This window comes from Patagioenas fasciata, chromosome 6 (assembly GCF_037038585.1).
Source record: "Patagioenas fasciata isolate bPatFas1 chromosome 6, bPatFas1.hap1, whole genome shotgun sequence".
Classification (NCBI taxonomy): domain Eukaryota; kingdom Metazoa; phylum Chordata; class Aves; order Columbiformes; family Columbidae; genus Patagioenas; species Patagioenas fasciata.
This window is the reverse complement of record NC_092525.1, coordinates 54,982,844-55,001,594: the sequence shown is the minus strand read 5'-3', so window position 1 is coordinate 55,001,594 and position 18,751 is coordinate 54,982,844. Positions and strand designations below refer to the sequence as shown.

General features: G+C 50.2%; 1 protein-coding gene across 1 annotated transcript in view; it reads right to left on the bottom strand.

Annotated features, from left to right (window-relative positions):
* Positions 1 to 18,751, bottom strand: part of LOC136116262 (coiled-coil domain-containing protein 42-like) — a 192,665-nt gene that overhangs the window by 115,224 nt on the left and 58,690 nt on the right. The gene's annotated exons all lie outside the window — the stretch shown is intronic.

The following is an 18,751-nucleotide window of genomic DNA, read 5'->3' as shown; positions in this document are numbered from 1 at the left end:
CATCCTGGACACCCCCCATTGTCCCCAGGGCCCATTGTGACATCCACTGCACCCCGTTGTCCCCAGGGCCCATTGTGATATTCAGGGGAACCCTCTTTGTCCCCAGGGCCCATTGTGACATCCTGGGGACCCCCCATTGTCCCCAGGGCCCACTGTGACGTCCCAGGACCCCCCATTGTCCCCAGGGCCCATTGTGATATCTGGGGGACCCCCTTGTTCCCCAGGCCTATTGTGACATCCTGGGGACCCACCCTTGTCCCCAGGGCCCATTGTGACATCCTGGGGACCCACCCTTGTCTGCAGGGCTCATTGTGACATCCCAGGTCCCCCCATTGTCCCCAGGGCCCATTGTGACATCCTCTGCACCCCCTTGTCCCCAGGGCCCATCGTGACATTCAGGGGACCCCTCTTTGTCCCCAGGGCCCATTGTGACATCCTGGGGACCCCCCCTTGTCCCCAGGGCCCATTGTGACATACCAGGACCCCCCATTGTCCCCAGGGCCCATTGTGACATCCTGGGGATCCCTCCTTGTCCCCAGGGCCCATTGTGACGTCCCAGGACCCCCCATTGTCCCCAGGACCTATTGTGACATTCAGGGGACCCCCTTTGTCACTGGGGCCCATTGTGACACCATGGAGACCCCCGCTTGTCCTCAGGGTCCATTGTGACATCCTGGGCACCCCCCATTTTCCCCAGGAATCACTGTGACATCCTGGCCACCCCCTTGCTCCCAGGGGCCATTGTGGCACCATGGGGACACCCCCTTTGTCCCCAGGGCCCATTGTGACATCCCAGGACCCCCCTTTGTCCCCAGGGCCCATTGTAGCACCATGGGGACACCCCCTTTGACCCCAGGGCCCATTGTGGCACCATGGCAACCCCTTTTGTCTACTTGGGCCCATTGTGACATTCTTGGGCCCCACTTTGTCCCCAGGACCTATTGTGACACCATGGAGACCCCTCCTTGTCACTGGGGACCCATTGTGACACCATGGGGACCCCGCCTTGTCCTCAGGACTCATTCTGACATCCTGGACACCCCTCATTGTCCCCAGGGCCCATTGTGACATCCACTGCACCCCCTTCTCCCCAGGGCCCATTGTGACGTTCAGGGGACCCCTCTTTGTCCCCAGGGCCCATTGTGACATCCTGGGGACCCCCCCTTGTCCCCAGGGCCCATTGTGACATCCCAGGACCCCCCATTGTCCCCAGGGCCCATTGTGACATCCTGTGGATCCCTCCTTGTCCCCAGGGCCCATTGTGACGTCCCAGGACCCCCCATTGTCCCCAGGGCCCATTGTGATATGCTGGGGAGCCCTCTTTGTCCCCAGGACCCATTGTGAAATTCAGGGGACCCCAACTTGTCCCCAGGGCCCATTCTGATATCCTGGGGACACTCTTTGTCCCCAGGGCCCATTGTGACATCCGAGGACCCTCTTTGTCCCTGTCGAGGTTTAAGATTACGGGGTGACAATCAAACCCTGCCAGATGTGTTGTCAACCCCCCCCCCTCCCCCAATTCCCCCTGTTTCCCCTCCCTCTCCCCCTTCCCACTCAGCACAGGCGATTGGGAGGGAAAGAAGGACAGAGAGAAGAGAGTTGGAAAAGTTAAAGATGTTTTACTAATGCTACTGATAAGAATAGAGAAAATAATACAAATATACAAATCCAATCTTGTAAGTCTGAGCAACTGCAGGGCAGGCACCCAAAGTCCTGGATTAGACTCTGTAGCCAACCGGAGCTGGATTCAGTCTCTCACTGGCCTCAGTTCACAGGGACGACCAGCAAGGTCCTCTCCTAATGTCGGCCATGAGGAAAAAAGGGCCGAGATCCTCGTGATCTCCCACTTTTATATGAAGTATTCACGTGAACGGAATGTTATACACAGTTGGTCACCGGTTTGTTATTGCCCCTCTCGCGAGATGTGCATCCGTGCTTATCAATAAGTTTTCATTCCATTGCTGGGTTTGCCAAAACATGTGTCCGGTTCTCCAGGAAAATGCAGCTGATATGAAGCTTGAGCTGACAGGCAAATTCACTAAAAGAGAAACTTGTTTTTTAACAAAACCAGGACATTCCACCCCTTATAATATGACATTCACTGAATACTTAAACCTTATCAATACAATCTATCAATACAATCTAATTAATCACTAATATATATATATATATATATATATATACATATGTACATATATACACAGGAGTAATTAATCAGTGGACCATCCTTTGAAAAGTTCATTAAGTTCATTTTGTCACCACAGTCTCCCAGGGCAGGAAAAATGGTCCAAGTGCATCTCATGACCCCTGTTGGTGGGTTAAGGACACCAACTTCCAAGAAGGTGTCGGGCGCCACTCGAAGAAGTCAGCGCTGGTTTCATCACCATTGTCTTGATCTGAAAGACACTTATTAAACATTGTTAGTGCGGCAATTCACATCGTACAGTTCAGCATTGCATATTTTCACCTAAAATCAAATCCCCTTGAGGTGCACACCGAACTTCTCCATCCTTAAGCATCACCCACCAGGTGCTGCCAGGTCCCTGGGCAAAAACAATCCCACGAATAGGTTTGCCTGTGCCTGAGGCAGGAGGAACCCAGACTGCCTATCCTAACATATTCTCCATGTGTACTACAGGGACTTTATCTCCTTCTACAGTCCATAGAATTTCTGATTGGGCAGGCCCGGCTCGATTGGTTGAAACCCTGGTGTTGCCCAACCAAGTGGCTTTTGCTAAATGTGAATCCCAGTTTTTAAAGGTTCCACCACCCAGTGCCTTTAGTGTAGTTTTTAACAAACCATTGCACCTTTCAGTTTTCCCAGAGGCTGGTGCATGATATGGAATATGATACACCCACTCAATACCATGTTCTTTGGCCCAATTGTCTATAATACTGGTTTTGAAATGAGTACCATTGTCTGATTCAATTCTTTCTGGCGTACCATGCCGCCAAAGGACTTGCTTCTCAAGGCCCAAGATGGTATTTCGGGCTGTAGCAGGAGGTACAGCAGATGTTTCCAACCATCCGGTGGTTGCTTCCACCATTGTAAGTACATAACGCTTACCTTGACGTGTTTGTGGAAGTGTAATATAATCAATCTGCCAAGCTTCTCCATACTTACACTTTAACCATCGCCCCCCATACCATACAGGCTTTAACCGTTTGGCTTGTTTGATTTCGGCGCAAGTTTCACATTCGTGAATAACCTGTGAAATAGTGTCCATAGTTAAATCCACCCCTCGATCACGAGCCCGTTTGTATGTTGCATCTCTACCTTGATGCCCTGAAGCATCATGGGCCCATCGAGCTAGGAAAAGTTCACCTTTATGTTGCCAGTCCAAGTCCACCTCAGCTACTTTAATCTTAGCAGCTTGATCCGCTTGTTGGTTGTTCAGATGTTCCTCGGTGGCTCGACTTTTAGGCACATGAGCATCTACATGACCAACTTTCACAGGCAGGCTCTCTAGCCGAGCAGCAATGTCTTGCCACAATGTGGCAGCCCAAATGGTTTCACCTCTGCGCTGCCAGTTGCTTTTCTTCCATTGCTGTAGCCACCCCCACAAGGCATTTGCTACCATCCATGAGTCAGTATAGAGATAAAGTATTGGCCACTTCTCTCGTTCAGCAATGTCCAAAGCCAGCTGGATGGCTTTCACTTCTGCAAACTGACTGGATTCACCTTGTCCTTCAGTGGCTTCTGTAACTTGTCGTGTGGGACTCCACACAGCAGCTTTCACCTTCGATGTTTTCCTACAGACGACAGGATCCACCTGTGAACAGTGCACACTGCTTATCAGTCTCTGAAAGCGTATTATATGGTGGTGCTTCTTCAGCACGTTTTACTTCCTCCTCATCTGGAGACATCCCAAAGTCTTTGCTTTCTGGCCAGTCTGTAATCACTTCTAATATCCCTGGACGGTTGGGACTTCCAATTCGAGCTCGTTGTGTGATCAGTGCAATCCATTTACTCCATGTAACTTCGGTTGCATGATGTGGAGAGGGAACCGTCCCTTTGAAGATCCAGCTCAGCACCGGCAGTCGAGGTGCAGGAGGAGCTGTGCTTCAGTGCCCATCACTTCTGAAGCAGCTCAAACTCCTTCATATGCTGCCAGTCTCTCCTTTTCAGTTGGAGTATAGTTGGCCTCAGATCCTTTGTATCCTCGACTCCAAAAACCTAGGGGTCGACCTCGGGTTTCTCCTGGTGCTTTCTGCCAGAGGCTCCAGGTAAGTCCATTATCTCCGGCTGCGGTGTAGAGCACATTTTTAACACCTAGTCCAGTTCGGACTGGTCCAAGGGCCACCGCATGAGTTATCTCACGCTTAATTTGTTCAAAGGCTTGTCGTTGTTCAGGGCCCCACTCAAATTGGTTCCTTTTACGAGTCACTCGATAGAGAGGCTCACAATGTGGCTGTAGTCAGGAATGTGCATTCTCCAAAAACCTACAACGCCTAAGAAAGTCTGTGTCTCCTTTTTATTAGTAGGTGGAGACATTGCTGCAATTTTGTTGATCACATCCATCGGGATCTGACGACGGCCATCTTGCCATTTTATTCCTAAAAACTGGATCTCTCGTGCAGGTCCCTTGACCTTGCTCCGTTTTATGGCAAAACCAGCATCCAAAAGAATATGAATTATTCTCTCACCTTTCTCGAAGACTTCTTTCGCTGTGTCGCCCCATACGATGATGTCATCAATATATTGCAAGTGTTCTGGAGCTTCACCTTGCTCCAGCGTGGTCTGGATCAGTCCATGGCAGATGGTAGGGCTGTGTTTCCACCCCTGGGGCAAGCGATTCCATGTGTACTGGATGCCCCTCCAGGTGAAAGCAAACTGCGGCCTGCACTCTGCTGCTACAGGAATAGAGAAAAATGCATGAGCAATGTCAATTGTAGCATCGCACTTCACTGCCTTTGACTCCAGTTCAAATTGCAGTTCTAGCATGTCAGGCACAGCAGCATTCAGTGTGCTGTAACTTCATTCAGGCCACGATAGCCTACAGTTAGTCTCCACTCGTCACTAGACTAACGCACTGGCCAGATTGGGCTGTTAAAAGGTGAGCGAGTCTTACTGATCACACCCTGGCTTTCCAATTGACGAATCAGCTTCTGGATAGGAATCAAAGAGTCTCGACTGGTGCGATATTGCCGGCGATGCACCGTCGTGGTAGCAATTGGCACCTGCTGATCGTCAACCATCAGCAGTCCTACAACAGAAGGGTCATCTGAAAGACCAGGCAAATCAGACAGCTGTTCAATTTTCTCAGTGTCCACAGCTGCTATACCAAATGCCCACCTATACCCTTTTGGGTCCTTAATATACCCTCTCCTGAGGTGGTCTATGCCAAGGATGCACGGAGCATCTGGACCAGTCACAATGGGATGCTTTTGCCAGTTTTTTCCAGTTAGGCTCATTTCAGCCTCTACAACAGTCAGTTCCTGGGATCCCCCAGTCACTCCAACAATATTGATGGATTGCGTTCCTTTATAATTAGAAGGAATTATTGTGCACTGAGCACCAGTGTCCACTAAAGCTTTGTACTCCTGGGGTTGTGTTGTACCAGGCCATCGTATTTGTACAGTCCAATAAACTCTGTTATCCCTTTCCTCCACCTGGTTGGAGGCAGGGCACCTCTAATTCCTGTTTTGCACAGTCTCTGGGTGTGAATTAGAGGTTCCTTCAAGAGCATCAGAATCTCTTCTGCTCCTTTTGTAAACTGGAGCAGCCACCTTCCTAGGAGTTTTTCCTTTTATCTCACGTACTCGTTCTTGAAGTTCTGAGGTAGGCCTTCCATGCCACTTATTCATGTTTTCTCCCTGCTCATGTAGGAAGAACCACAGTGAACCTCTTCTTGTGGGCTGTCTCTGCCCTCTCTCTCGAGATTGGAAACGCCTTCTCCTAACAGCTGAAACATAGGTTTGTGCAGGTCGTGAACGGTACGAGTCTTCTCTGAGCTCTTGGATTTATTGCAGCAGCTTTTCAAACCGGTCATCAGATTTTTCACACAGTTTCTCCACAGCAGAGACACAAGCCCGTAGAGAACCAGCAAGGCTGTCCTCAAAGTACCGGAGCTGCTCAATCACTTCATTAATTTCTTGTACACCTCTAGCTGACCAGACAATTCCTGCCAATGACTTAGCATATGCAGGTGGTGCACTTTGTACAAATCTGCGCCACATAGATTTTGTACAATTGATTCTACCTGGGTCTGTCCCCTCTTGGCTGTTTGGTCCTAGATAGATGATCTCTCGCACGGCTAATTCTCTCAGGAATTGGATACCTCTCTCCATAGTATTCCATTTCCCTAACTTGGATATACAATCTTCCTTGTAGGGAAATCTGACTTTCATAGCTGCAGGAGTCGGGTCCAGAGAGTAGCGGCATTAGACTCTCTTGAAATTACCCTATCAATGGCGGAATCTTTTGACAGAGATCCCAGCTGCCTGGCTTCACCACCTTCCAATTCAATTGTTTCTGCCCCATTGTCCCAGCATCGCAGCAGCCAGGTTAAAATATTCTCGCCTTCACGACGACTGAAGTCTTTTCGCAGATCTCTCAGCTCACCTGGAGAAAAGGACCGAGTGGTGGTCACTTCATCTCCACCCTGTCCTGATGATGATGCCTCTTGGGTTGATGTTGGCCCTGTGCCATCACCTGCTGCACGAGTGGTCTTTCTAGTGACTTTCTTACAACCAGCAACTGATGCTGATATGGGTTCACCATCATTTGATTCATTTTCAGAGTCTGAATGACTGTCAGAGTGATTGCTGTGGTTACAGCAGCAACAGTGCCCAGTGTGTGAAGACGGGGGGGCTGCCTTGTCAGCCTTTGAGGCTGGAGAAGCAACGTTATCTGCAGCGACCTTGGCAGAGGAGCAATGCGGAGGAGCTGTAGCTTCAGCCTGTGAAGCCGCGGTTGTGGGGGCAGTGGCTGCAGCAGCAGCTTTGGCTGTTTTGCCTTTTCTCGAGCGGCCAGGAGTGCTTTTTGCTAAAGCTTCCGAAGGCGCACCGCAAATCTCAGGACTAAAAAGAGACGCAAACCTCCTATTGAACCTCATTTCTCTTAACAGTAACACAAACTGACACACATTCAGCAAACCAGATAACACCATCACAGTTCTATCAAAGCTCCAAGGATATTCAAAGTTCTCTAAAACATTTGTCCTAGCGAAAACACAAAAGTATTGTTAGTCAGCCTTGCTAAAGATTCGCTTGACCAATTAGCAAATATAGAGCCATTCTGCTCTTTAATCTCTCCTGGAGGTTTTTCAAGGTAAAGCAGAAGCGAGTAGAAATTCATTAGCGGCTGCAATATAATGAAATAAACCAGTGCCATACCACACAGAATCATCATGACCGCTGTCCAGTTTCTTGTTGTTATATAATGAATACTTCGATTCAGAAAGAAACACCAAGACAGATATGGGATCAGTGAGCACAATGTAGAAAATAACTGATACAACTTATGCCACAACATCTTTAAGTCAATGTAATTCACTTTGCCTTAATACCACTAAAAAATATCCGAAGCAAACAGACGCGCGGGTATCACAACTCTGAGTTGGCACCATGCCAAGAAAATTGAAAGGTACGTCAGAGCAGTAGAAAAGCCAAAAATCTCCAAATTTACCCCTTTCTCTTGCCCCACGTTGGGCGCCAATTATCTGTCGAGGGTTAAGATTGCGGGGTGACAATCAAACCCTGGCAGATGTATTGTTAACCTCCTCCCCCCCCACTTCCCCCTTTTGCCCCTCCCTCTCCCCCCTTCCCACTCAGGACAGGCGATTGGGAGGGAAAGAAGGACAGAGAGAAGAGAGTTGGAAAAGTTAAAGATGTTTTACTAATGCTACTAATAAGAATAGAGAAAATAATACAAAATATACAAAACCAATCTTGTAAGTCTCAGCAACTGCAGAGCCAGCACCCAAAGTCCTGGATTAGACTCTGTAGCCAACCGGAGCTGGATTCAGTCTCTCACTGGCCTCAGTTCGCAGGGACGACCAGCAAGGTCCTCTCCTAATGTCAGCCATGAGGAAAAAGGGAAAAAGGGCAAAGGGACGAGATCCTCGTGATCTCCCACTTTTATATGAAGTATTCACGTGAATGGAATGTTATTCACCGTTGGTCAGTTTCTCGATCACCAGTTTCTCGTTGCCCCTCTCGCGAGATGTCCATCCGTGCTTATCAATAAGTTTGCATTCCCTTGCTGGGTTTAACCAAAACATGTGTCGGGTTCTCCAGGAAAATGCAGCTAATATGAAGACTTTAGCTGACAGGCAAAAATTCGCTAAAAGAGAAACTTGTTTTTAACAAAACCAGGACAGAAGTACAGGGGAAGACTGATATTTCTTCTTCTACCCTTAGTACACTTCCCCATAATTCACTTTTTGACCTTTTATTTTTTTGAATTAATATGTTAAAAAGAACAAACCACACTCAAACCCACACAAACAAACAAACAAAAAACAATAACTAAACAAAAATCTCCAATCAAACAATCAAAGAAAGAAAACAGGGAAACAAATACCCCACAAAACCAAAGCAAAACCAACCAACCAACCAACCAAACCCAACAAAACAAAAACCAAAATCAAAAACAAAACAGCAGGAACAACAACAACAAAACAAAGCAGAAACAAAACAACAACGCAAAGGTGCACCTTTCCAAGCAGACATCAGTCATCAGCTGTCTCATCATTAACAGCCAGTGCCAGTTTAGGGGCCCCAGTGTACCTGAGGTGCTGGCCTGGGATTGGCATCTATCACACAGGACCTGGGGAGACCAGAGCACCTTGCAATGCAGGTGGAGCCTGGGCAGGGGTTCCTGGGGCACCTACACTGGCACCAGGTGTTTGTGTCTCTGGAGCTGAAGACATCTGTGTCTTAAATCCATGCCCAGTTCTGGAAAACTCTTTCCTTTTCAAAGAAAAGAAAGCCCCCGTAAAGAAAAATAAAGAGAAGTATGTTGACACCTTCCTTTGCTTTGGATCTTTGCCTTCAGTTCTTCTTATTTTAATTTTCATTGACATTAACTGACATCTGATGGGCCTACAATCATTAAGCCAAGATCATTTTGTGTCTTGCATAGCGCCCCATGCCCTCTAAACCTGCCCTGCCCAGGACTCCTCACACTTTGCCCAGAGCGAGTCACACTGAGGTGTTGGCTGGTTCCCTGGCTGAGATGTTGATTTAGATGGTCACCTACAGCACAGGTGGATCCTGCCCCAGAATCGTCTGCTCTGCTCCAGTTAGAAACAGAGCCCAACATCACAATGGGATCATAAGAGAACTGAGGTTGAAGGGACCTCAGGAGTCTGCAGTCCAACCTGTCACCAACTGGGTCACACCAAGGTGTTCAAGCCTTGATTCAATTCGAGTTTTAGCAGGACTAGAGGAGTGATCATCCCTTTGTACTCGGCACTGGTGAGGCTGCACCTTGAATCCTGGGGTCAGTTTTAGGCCCCTCAGGACAAGGAAGACATTGAGGTGCTGGAGAGAGTTCAGAGGAGCGTGACAAGGGTGGTGAAGGGTCTGGAGCACCAGTGTTATGAGGAACGGTTTAGGGAGCTGAGGCTGTTCAGCCTTGAGAAAAGGAGGCTTATTGCTGTCTACAGCTACCTGAAAGGAGGTTTTATCATGGTAGGTGTCAAAGGCTTTACTGCAGTCTAAGGACACAACACCCACAGCCTGTGTGGCGGATTCACTCCCCACGACAGACTTTCCCTCATCTGCTCAGCCGGTCACCTTGTCATAGAAGGAGATCAGGCTGGTCAAGCAGGACCTGCCTTTCACAAAGCCATGCTGACTGGGCCCGATTGCTCGTCTGGTATGTGTGACCTCACAGTCCTTTCCCAGCCATGTTCCTGCTGTTGGCCTGTCCCCTGCAGAGGCAGAAGTGACCTCACAGTGCCCTGCACAGCCATTGGCTTCCTACTGGACTACGAGCTCCTGAGACACAAGTGACCACATGGCATCGTACCCAGCCATCACCCTCCTTGTGCTCCAGTGTGTGAGCAGATCAAACTGAGCTGCTTTCATCAAATGTGTCCAATAGATTTCCTATCAAGGGTTTGAGTGGAGAAACGTTCCTCAGAGGAGCTGCTGTATTTACACTGCTTCTGACTCCGTTTTTTTCTTCATCTTCCTTTGTCTCTTCTGACGTGAAAGAGCTCTCCAAGGAAAAGATTAATGGAATCCTACAATAGCGCAGGTTGGAAGAGACCCCTGAACACCATCTCTGTCCCACTGACCTTTATGGCACCCCAAGGAATAGCTGACAGCATCAGTGCTCCCTTGGGTTCATCTCACCACATGCACACAGTGGACATGCACACGATGTGTATGGTTACATCTCATCTGTGCAATGAAAACATGGACTTTTGACCTATTATTTCATAGAATTACAGAATGTCCGGAGTTGGAAGGGACCCACAAGGATCATTGAGTCCAACTCCTGTTCCTGCACAGGACACCCCACAGGTCACACCATGTGTCTGAGGACGTTGTCCAGTCTCTTCTTGAACACTGTCAGGTTGGGGCCGTGACACCTCCCTGGGAGCCAGTTCAGTGTCCAGCACCTCTGGGTGAAGAACCTTTTCCTCATGTCCAACTGACCCTCCCCTGGCACGTCTTTCTTCCATTCCCTTGGGTTCTGTCAATGGTCACCACAGAGAAGAGATCAGTACGTTCCCTTCCTTCTCCCCTTGTGAGGAAGCTGTAGCCACCGTGAGGTCTCCTTTTAGTCTTCTCTTCAGCTCTGATGCTGAGAAACCCCTTGGTTTGCTTTCTGAAGCAGAAAGGAGAAGCCATGACCTCCAGGCAATGGGAAGGGGCATCCTGTCCCTCACACACGGCTCAGGGCTCTTCCTGGGACCATGGGATGTGGGTGTGCAAGGCCCAGGGAAGGACAACACTGGGACAACAACTTCCAGCTTCCCCATGGGGCTGCAAGGAGGCAGAGAGGCCCCAGTGCCATGAGGACAACATGGCTTCTCCTGGGCCTCGGTGGCAGAGACAACTGCCATGGCCAAGGGGCAGAGACCTGGGTTCTGTGGGTCCCTTCCAGCCTTGCCAGCGCCCTTTGCCATCTCCACCACAGGCTGTTCTACACGGTCCTACCCCTGCCCCTCTTTCCCTGCAGGCTGCAGACACCCATCTCGCTTCCCCACCTGCTCTCACCGCAGCATTTCTGCACCTTCACTGCTGTGTCTGCACCCTCACTGGCTGCTCTTGGAACACAAACCATGGGCTGATCCAGCTCCCTCTGGGTGACCTCCAGCACCACAGCACTGCCCTTCCAGTGACATTTCTTACTCCTCATATCCAGTCCTCACCTTCCAAGTTGCACATGTCCCTGCTGCTGTCCCATCATGTTCTCAGGCAGGATGGACATGACAACCCATCTCCAAGGCCTCTTCCTGGGTAGGGCCTGTGGGTACCTTGGCAGAGGTTCTTTCCCAGCCATGTCCCTGCTGCTGGGCTGTCACCTCCAGAGACAGAACTGACCTCACTGTCCCTTCACAGCCACACGATTGTGACTGGATTATGAGTGTCTGAGACCTCATAATACCACACCCATCCATCCCCTCCTGAGGACCCAGGACCTGACCAAGATTGAATCGTGCTCTACATCATCCTACACCTGCTCCTCTTTCCCTGCAGGCTGCAGACACCCATCTCACTCCCTCACCTTTGTCAAATTTGTCAAATATTTTTCCTACGAGCAATGTGAATGAAAAGCCTCCATCATCCTCAAAGGCACTGAAAGTGCACAGTGTTACATCCTGGAAGGGGAGAATAAAGATGTTCAACAGTGTTGGCCCAAGTGCTGGTCAATGAGACATGACACCAGTAACTGGCTGCACAGAGGACCTTGTACCACTGCTGATATTTGGGCTTGATGGTTCAGCCAACTTCCCACCCAGCATCCACTTCTTGAGCCCCATCAGCATCACTCTGGCCAGAAGGAGACCATGGCTGAGGCCTTGCAAACACCCTGTACACAACATGCCTTTCTTTTCCCTGTCCATTTGGGTTCAGCAATCCCTTCCTTGTCCTTCACATTCCTGGAAACGGCTGCAGGAGGACGTGTCCCATCCCCTTCCCAGGGAGGGAGGTAGGGTGGCCAGCCTGTTATTCTCCCCGTTCCTATTCCTGCTCCTCTTGAAGATGGGTTTGAGATCTGCATTTCCTTAGGACCCCAGAACCATTCTGGTTTCTATGGCACTTATGAAAGCACAATGTGGAATCACAGGCAAGGGTGATGTAGCAGATTGGAGAACGATCCTGCAATGATCCTGTCCAGTGCAACTGAGATGAATCTCACTGATCCAGTGGGATCTGTTCCTGGAGTCACACAGAGAAATATCAGGGTTCTGTCTGGCATCCATATCTGAGTTGATCTCAGGACTCCTTATGCACCCAGGGATGCTCACAGACAGAGTCTGTCCCTTTTACACACAGAGGCAGGAGTCACAGTGTCCTTCTGGCTTCCTGTTGCCACTCCCAAAGGATGGGAGACACCTCACCCCTCTGCTGTGTCACCTGCTCTGGACTCATCTGAGATGTCCCACGTCATGGGGAATGGACACGGGGACCTCAGTCAAAGGAAGCACAACCCAGTTCTGCATTCAGGTGATTTCCCATAGGTTGCTCCTCCCAATATGAAGTGAGCTCAAGACCTCGTGTGTTCCACAGACCTTCACAGAATGGAAAGGAGTAGTTGATGGTGTTTGTGCTCACTCACGTTCATGTCACCTCACATACATGATGTGGATACTCACATCTCATCTGTCCAAAGCAAACATGGACTGCTGAAGCACTCATTGAGTGTCTACCCTTGGAGGGAAGAACAGCCTCTTTGGGTGAGAGCGCAGGGCTGGAAATGGTGGTTGTGAGTGGCCAGTGCATGGTGATTGACGTGAGGCACCTTCTGAAGGGGTGCACAGGGGCACAACCCAGCCCCTGTTCTGTTGGTCCTGCAGGTCTCTGGCAGGAGGCCTGGCTGTGAGAGGACACTGCTGTGTGCCAGCCTGCACACACACACTGTTCAGCTGTACCCTGGTGTTGCATCTGTGGCCACTTTCTTGAAAATGTTATTGAGAAAAACATTGTAAGAAGATCTAAACCTTCATCCCTGCCCTGAGGAGATCACCTTTCTATCTGGAAAGGCTGTTCTAAGGCCAGCTCTGTCACAGCAGTGCCCATTGCATGTCCCTGCTTTATTTTCTGGACGGGGACCAAGCTGCCAGAGCACTCAGGCCTTGCACCAACACAAGGGATGAGAAGTAGAGTGTGGGAGTGGAACCAGAACAGCTCTGGAAGACCAAGCGCTGGTGCTCCCTGGCAGGGCTGCCAGGCTGGACTCTGTTCCCCTCCACCAATGCAAACAGAAACTCCCTGTGTCTCCAAAAAGGACTTCAAAGAAGATCTCAGGAGAAAAACAAACCTAGACAGAACACTGTAGTTCCCTTTATTTATTTTTTAAACACAGGCAAAATGGCTTCTCATTTACATAAAAATTGGTCAGAAAAAAAGGTAGACAGTGAATTAGGAAAGGGATGACAACATTATCACAAAACATGACAAGAACAACAAGAGAACAAGAATGGCTGAGCCTGCAGTGAGTTAAACTATAACTGCTATGGAGAAAATGAGAGTTTGTTGCTGTTTGTTATTGAAAACATCCAGTTATCAGTTTCCACACGGAACCCTGGAGTTCCTTGTTCCTCATGCTGTAGATGAGGGGGTTCACTGCTGGAGGTATCAGCGAGTACAGAACAGACACCACCAGGTCCAAGGATTGGGAAGAGATGGAGGGGGGCTTCAGATAGGCAAAAATGCCAGTGCTGGCAAACAGAGAGATGACAGCCAGGTGAGGGAGGCAGGTGGAAAAGGCTTTGTGCCGTCCCTGCTCAGAAGGGATCCTCAGCACAGCTCTGAAGATCTGCACATAGGACACCACAATGAACACAAAACATCCCACAAAAAAAGAAGCACAAAACATGAGAAGCCAAATTTCCCTGAGGTAGGAGTGTGAGCAGGAGAGCTTGAGGATCTGGGGGATTTCACAGAAGAACTGGCCCAGGGCATTGCCCTTGCACAGGGGCAGTGAAAATGTATTGGCCGTGTGCAGCAGAGCATTGAGAAACCCAGTGGCCCAGGCAGCTGCTGCCATGTGGACACAAGCTCTGCTGCCCAGGAGGGTCCCGTAGTGCAGGGGTTTGCAGATGGCAACGTAGCGGTCATAGGACATGATGGTGAGCATAGAGTACTCTGCTATTATCAGGAACACAAATGAAAAGAGCTGTGCAGCACATCCTAAAAAGGAGATGGTCCTGGTGTCCCAGAGGGAATTGGCCATGGATTTGGGGACAGTGGTGGAGATGAAGCCCAGGTCAAGGAGGGCGAGGTTGAGCAGGAAGAAGTACATGGGGGTCTGGAGGTGCTGGTCCCAGGCTATGGTGGTGATGATGAGGCCGTTGCCCAGGAGGGCAGCCAGGTAGATGCCCAGGAAGAGCCAGAAGTGCAAGAGCTGCAGCTCCCGTGTGTCTGTGAACGGCAGGAGGAGGAACTGGGTGAAGGAGCTGCTGTTGGACATTTGCTGTCTATGGGCATGAGGACCTGTGCAAGGAGGAAAAGCCAGTGACAAGTTAGGGGAGACTTCTCTGAGGAAAATGAACAGACTGTTTCTCATGGAAAACCCCCTCCCTGACGGAGGGACGTTTCTGTTCATTCTCTCTTTCTACCAAGTGAGAAAAACAGCTCATCACAGTTTAAAATGCAGCTTGGGAATGCAGTTTCCATGAACACAGCTCTGGGACAATATCCACTGAATAGGTGTCAGGAACAAAAACTGAACCACACTCCCACCCCAACCCCAGAGAGCAAGAGCTCCAGGAACAGGTGGAGAAACAGGAAAGAACACTGCAGTGCTTCTGAGAAATAAAGCAAGGACAGAAAGGCAGACAGGCATGCTGTGGAACCTTCTCCTTACCCGACTGTGCTGCTGCCACTCATGAAATGACACTGTAGAGCAAGTACTTTTAGCACCTTTTTTGTGTTTCACGTTCCAGGAACCCTTCCCCTGGAGGTCCAGCTGCTGAAGTGGAGACTCGTGACCTGGACCCCATTGCTTCGGGGCAGAGGCTCTGATGGAGAGGAGAGGAGACCAGGGGTTGCACTGGGAAATGTGTCTGCACTGCAGGGGATGTGAGAGAGGTTCCTAAATCCTGTCCCCAGCATTTCTGGTAGCAGTTAACTCTTCCTCCCCATGGCTGTGCTGCCTGCAGCTGTGTCTCTGTCCCTGGGTCTGCTCCCTGTCAGTGTCACAGACCCCGTCCCACCCGCTGTGTGCTCAGCTCTGTCCTGCTCACACCTCCTGGCACTGCCCAGGGGCAGCTCTGTGTGTGCAGGGGCTCAGGAGCAGCTCAGACAAGTCCTAACGAGAACTGGGGTCTCAGTGTCTTCTCCAAAGAGAGAAATAAATCCCCATCTCCCACTGCACACCAGACAACCAAGAGTGGAAAACTGAAAGCACAGACTCCTTCCCTTGCAGCTGTTCCTGTCTTGATGTCGTTGTTCAGAAGGACCCTCTGTCATGTCTGTGGAGTTGATCTGGAGCTCTGAGCAGCCCTGACCCACACAGCACCCTTCAAGCCCACAAGTTCCCTGCCTGCCCTGCCGGGGGTCGCTCCTTCCACCCACAGCTGCTGCCATGGGATCTCCCCGGGCAGGCTGAGCACTGACCCTGGCAGGCGGCAGAGTCCCTGCCCTGGCACAGCCCTGGGGAGCAGGGACCCTGCTCTGTAGGACAGCCCTGGGCACCCCTGGGGGCTCACCGGGCTTCACAGCTGTTCAAAATTGAGGTGCAAGATCCCCCACCTTACAGATCCCACAAGCTGTGCCTGTGCCAGTTTTAGGAGATGCCTCCATTAGCTACAGCTGCATTGCCCTGCACCCAGAGACTTACCATGGCAAGGGCTGCAAAGGTTTCTCCTCCAGTGAGCTCTCAGTCATCCTCCCAGTCCTGACCACCTTTAATCTCTCTCTGCCTTGCTCGTCTCCCTGAGATCCCCAGGCAGAGCCCTCAGCCCTGCTGCGCTGTGCAGAGGAGCTGCTCCTGGGCAGAGCTGTCTCTCTGCAGCGCTGCCGCTTGCCAGGAGCTCCCTCTGTCCCAGGAGCCCAGCCCAGCTCAGCAGCACAGGAGCAGCCCAAGGCGCTTTAATGACCCCTCTGGTGGCTTTGGTGCAGAGTCCATGAACATCAGACCTTGAGGGGAAGAAGAAGAAACTTCTCAAGAAATCAAAGTCAGATTCAAACTCCATAGTTTCTGGTATTGTTAATGGGTCTCACTGAGGGACACTACTGAGCAACGGTCTCCAGGATCTGGTTAGAGTAGAAAACCGGAGGCAGTGATGACAGTTCAGGAAAAGCAAAGTAAATGTCTCTCTGATGCTGAGTAAACCTGGATGTGTTTCATTAACCAAAGGTCAAGCCCTGACCACCAGCCCTGGGAAGGCAGATCCTGTCCCTCACACGTTGCCCAGGGCCCTTCCTGGACAGTGTGATGTGGGGCTGTGCAAGGCCAAGGGCAGGACTATGGTCCCACAGCTCCCAGGTTCCTGGCTGGGGACAAGGAGGGTTTTGGAGCTCATTGACAACGTCTTCCTGACATGGGTGACTCAGGAGTCAGTGAGGTGAGGTGCCCAGCCACTCTCACCCCCAGTTCCAAGACTTAGCCATGTACATCCAGTTGGATGTTACAAATTACTTGACCGTGGAGAAGAAATGGAAAACATCTTCTGTCAGTAACCTTAAGATGTCTCCAGTCAATGAGCAGGTTCCTATGGAGAACTGTAATTACCCTGACACTCACTGGCCAGGAGGTGATCTTGGGCCGACTTCTTAACATGTCTGCCTGGTGGGCCAATAGGGGTGATGTTCACCTGGATCTATTCCTGATCAAGAAGGAAGAGCTGGTGAGGGATGTGAACGTCAGTGTCCACCTTGGCTGTTGTGACCAGGAAACAGTGGAGTCCCAGGCACCAGAGGGGAGGGAGGAAGGCCAGCAGCAGAGCACAGGCTGGTGGGCTGCAGAGAAGACTTTGACGTACTGGAGGATGGCAGATGAGGTGGTTACGTGGAAGCAGGCCTGAAAGGTGAAGAAGCTCAGGAAACAAGAGCAGCCTTACAGGACAGGCTGCTCCAAGCACAAGAATGATTTATTTGAGAACCCATGAAAAGAAGCATTTATCTTGTGAGGCTGCTCATCTGAACTGATGGAGCTCCAGGACAAAAAGGCAGCACACAGGAGGTGGAAGCAGGGGAAGCTGCAGAGGAGGAATTCAGAAACCTTGTCCATCGATGTAAAGATGATGCCAAAGCTGATCTGAACTTCATAGCTGCAGGGGAGAATGAAGGCAGCAAGACGAGCTTACACAGTTTCCTTAAAATAAGAGACGTGGGCCTCCTGCTCAACTTTGTAAGAGTACAATCAGACAGGACTGAGGTTCTTCATAGCTTCTTTGCCCCCATCTTCGCCAGCAAGGTCTCCTGGGAGTTCATTCCTAAACTCAGGAGTCTGGAGAAAACCCAGCAATGGATGGGGCTCAAGTCAGGGTGACCTGAGGCAACTCAGATACTCAGACACCATTACAGAAAATGAAAACTGAGCATGGAAGGAAATAGAAGAAATTTAGCTTTATTGCTATTTATTATGGAAATGCTCTCTGTTTTACTATTTCTGAAATCTCCCTAATCATCAACAACAGACTTGAAGCCTTTAGGAAAAAGATGCACAGAGCCTTGCCTTGTAAGAGCATTTCAGATGTTAATGAGCCCTCTGCTGCCATGATCCTGAACTGCAGATGCTGAAACAACGAACAAACCTCTAATGAAGTGAAAGGCAGAAGCAAACCCCAAGTTTCTGAGGGTGTGTGGGACCCCATGAAGGGCTATCACTGACACAGCTGTGAAGGAAACAACCAGTGCAGGTCCCTGTCCGTGAGGGCCGGTGAAGGAAAGACTTGGAGACACTGGTTAAAGGTGGTGAGGGCCATGGGGAGGTGGCTCTGATGCCATGTCAGCCCTTGATGCTTGTTCATCATCACAATGGGTGAGCCCTGACCCCTGGGACCTGGTAGATTTTTCTCAAATGTTTTACAAGGCTTCTCCTGTGGTCACTGTGAGTGTTTCATGCTTTGGGGGTGGGTTTTATGTCAAGTGCTGTCGCTTTAACTGCAAGGCTCTGGTTTTCTGTGGAGCTGCAAATGCCTGTGAGTTCTTCACAACTCACCCAGCTTCTTTCATACACCTGGCAATGGTCACCAATCACCTCAATGTCCCAGTCCCAAACTTGCTTGAATCCTCTATTTGGATCCATACCCATCACTCCAGGAGGTTCATGGATCCACCAGGCTCATGGATGATTCCTGAGGACCATCCAAGTGTGGGCAGTGTGAGAGGAGCAGAGCAGGGTCAGCTCATGGACCATGACTGAGCACAAACACCCCAGCAGCAGCCATTCCCCATCTCCCAGGCACAGCCATGCCCACAGGATGGAAATGACACTGCCATACATGATTAGCCCAAGAGAGGCCTTTCTTCCTTCCATATTCCCAGGAAATTCTTCCTCCTGTTCCTCCTCCACCTGCAGACATCAACTGCTTTCCATTTCTGGGTTCAGACATGGCTGGAAGGGTTCACTGAAGCCATCAGCCATCTCATTGCTTCTCCCTGACATGCCCTGACC